Source organism: Cucurbita maxima, unplaced genomic scaffold (genome assembly GCF_002738345.1).
Source record: "Cucurbita maxima cultivar Rimu unplaced genomic scaffold, Cmax_1.0 Cma_Scf00002, whole genome shotgun sequence".
NCBI classification, from domain to species: Eukaryota; Viridiplantae; Streptophyta; class Magnoliopsida; order Cucurbitales; family Cucurbitaceae; genus Cucurbita; species Cucurbita maxima.
Genome location: NW_019272018.1, coordinates 5,539,059 through 5,542,098, shown reverse-complemented (window position 1 = coordinate 5,542,098; position 3,040 = coordinate 5,539,059).

Genomic DNA, 3,040 nt, shown 5'->3' with positions numbered 1-3,040 from the left:
TTTTTTTTTTTTTTTTTTTTTTTGTGAATTTTTTAATTTTTAATTTGTAGAGAGAGAAAAGAAATAGAAGAGAGAGAATTTAGGGAATGAGAGAATAAGAATTTTTGAAAGAGTAAAGGCATGCGTTACAACGCTGACCCCTAAGACCAAACCCAAATCTTCCTTAAATGCATTTCTCCACCCATATCCTTCTTTGACTTCCTTTACAACATATATATATATATATATATATGTTATATTATAATTTTTATTTTTTATTTTTACGTAAAAATTTAAACTTTTTTACGAATCTACCCGATACAAAATTATAATTTTAAGGTAGATATCTTTTAATTTATATTTTAAAATTTATAGTGATTTAGTTTCAATTTAAAAATTAGCTATTAAATAACAAAAGTATAAATTATTATATGCTAAAATTTAGAGACTAAATTATTAGATATTTGAAAGGGTATTTATTTAATGGCGTAATAGTGATTTTGCATTTTCTAAGCATCTTTGTTGTAACATGGATTTTTTTTTTTTCTCTCTTTATGTAAAAAGTTTTGTTTATTTATTTATTTTATTGCATTTTATAATCTATTTTTAAAAACGTTTTAAAAGTTAAGAATAATAAATTTAAAAATATATATAATTTAGTTTTTGAAATTTTGGAGGTTACACCTTTTAAAGGGGTGTTAAAAGTTGAATAAAAGGAATTTTTTAATTTTTTTTAAGATTCGTAATAATTGTAAAATCAAAATGATGAATAAATTAAATTATTAATTAAGTGTAGTTTAAGTTAAGTATTAATATTGATATTAATATCTTATTCAATAACGAAAAAAATAATTATTATTATTTACTTTATTTAATTTTTAAAAATAAAATTTAAATAATTTAGAAAATTATAAACAAAATAGTTTTCATTAAAAGGAGTTTCTCCAATTGATTTGTAAGCGTTTTCCCATTATTGGGTTTGAAAAAAAAAAAAAAAAAAAAAAAAAAAAAAAAAAACTGCTAAATTTATGAGTTTTTTTTTTTTTTATTTAATTATTTTTTTTAGTAAAACAATTCTTTTTCTTCCTTTGAAACTGACTTTCAATTATAACTTTTTAACCCATTATTTTATTTTTTGTTTTTATATATTTATATATTTATATTTTAAAATTTTATTTTTCCAATCATTATAATGCTTCCTTTGCTAAAATGCATATATAAATTTGAAAGGAAAATACAAAATCAACCTTTTTTAAAATTAAAAAAAATAGGTAAAATATAATTATATAATTATATAATCATCAAAATAGTCTCATTCAAACTCATATTAAATTATAGTCAAGAACTCAGGAAGAAGAAGTCAAAATATGATATCATTCCTATAAATATTTGGTTAGAGTTTAATTCGGGTATTCATGAATTGGATTCGATCCATAACACATTTTTTTAGACTCAACCCAATTGTTCAGACCATAAAATTTTCAACCCAAACAATTTTTATTAAATAATGAACCTAACTCAATTATAAATTTTTTTTAGTTTGATTAAATTTTGCAACTTAATTTCAATATATATTTAAGAAAAACATTTGAAATAGTAAAACTTATTATAAGCCGTGTTTGGAGAATAAATAATTTAAAATATTATTAAAATAATTAACCATACAAAACTAAATAAATTTATATTCCAACCCAAACTTATATTTAATTATTACAAATAATTATTTAATATTTTTTTTTAGAGATTTCAATTCTTTAATATTTGTTCGAGATTATAATATCGTAATTATATGACATAAAATATTTATATATTCTAAAAAAGTAGCAAAGTTACTTCAAAGGAAAGTTGTTTAAAATATAATGTTGGAAGCTTTTTTTTTTTTTTTTTTGTAAAATTATATCTGAAAATATTCTGTATTCCGTATTATTATCATTTATTGTATTTAAAATATTAAATATTCGAATTTAATTTAAAAAATGAAAAAAGAAATGTATTAAGATTTGCAACAGAAAAAGTCCGAAAGTAATAATGTAAAAAATATTATAATGTACTAAAATGGTATAAAAATTGAAGGTGTGATGTTTTGTTCTTCGACTATGATTTTTAGAATTTAATTATTCGATCTAATCACAATGTCAAATTATAAAAATAGAATATCCGATATTAAGTTCGTAAAATTGAAAGCACTACAAATAATAACTAATCAAAGCATATTCTTCCAAAGAAAAATAGTTTCTAAAATTAACACCTAAAAATATTTCTATTTTTTATGATAACTATGATTTTTAGTCCTTAATTATTCGTTTTAATCACATTACTATATAAATTAAAATTTTACAAAATAAAATACCTAAAATAAAACAACTCTGACAAAAAAAAAAAAAAAAAAAAACTGTAAAAGGGAATCATTACTTTTAACTAATAAATAAATATTCTCTAATTATACTCCCAAAAATCAATAATAATAATAATAAATAAATAAAAACTTCATAAATTTGGTTTAAGCCATCAATATTATTAGTGGGTTTTATTTATTTATTTATTGTTAACAATATTAGAAGTATTTACCATGTAATTTTGAAGGAAATTAATAAATTATAAACAAATGTATTTTTGTAGGTAATTAATAAATTAAGTGTATAATGTTAATTTTTTTTTAATAAAGAACATTATTGGTAAAATAAAATTAAAGGATAAGGTTAAATCTATAAAATTTGCTTGGTCAAATTTTAAATCAGAATATTATGGGTCGAGATTTGATAATATTTGTTACCTTTTAGGTTTATTTTCAACTAAACTTTATATAATTATATTTAAACTTTATATAATTCTATTCCATTTTTAATTTTTAAATAGGGTCACACTCAACCTTTACATTTATGAAATTATAAATGGGCAAAATGTTTAATATATTCAATTTTTTCAAAAAATTAATAATTAATGAGAAATAAAATCAAATATTATGTGAAACTTTTAACTTTCTATTAAAGATAAAATAAATAAAAATTAAAGGTCAAGTTTTTTTTTTTTTTTTTTTTTTTTTTTTTTTTTTTTTTTTTTT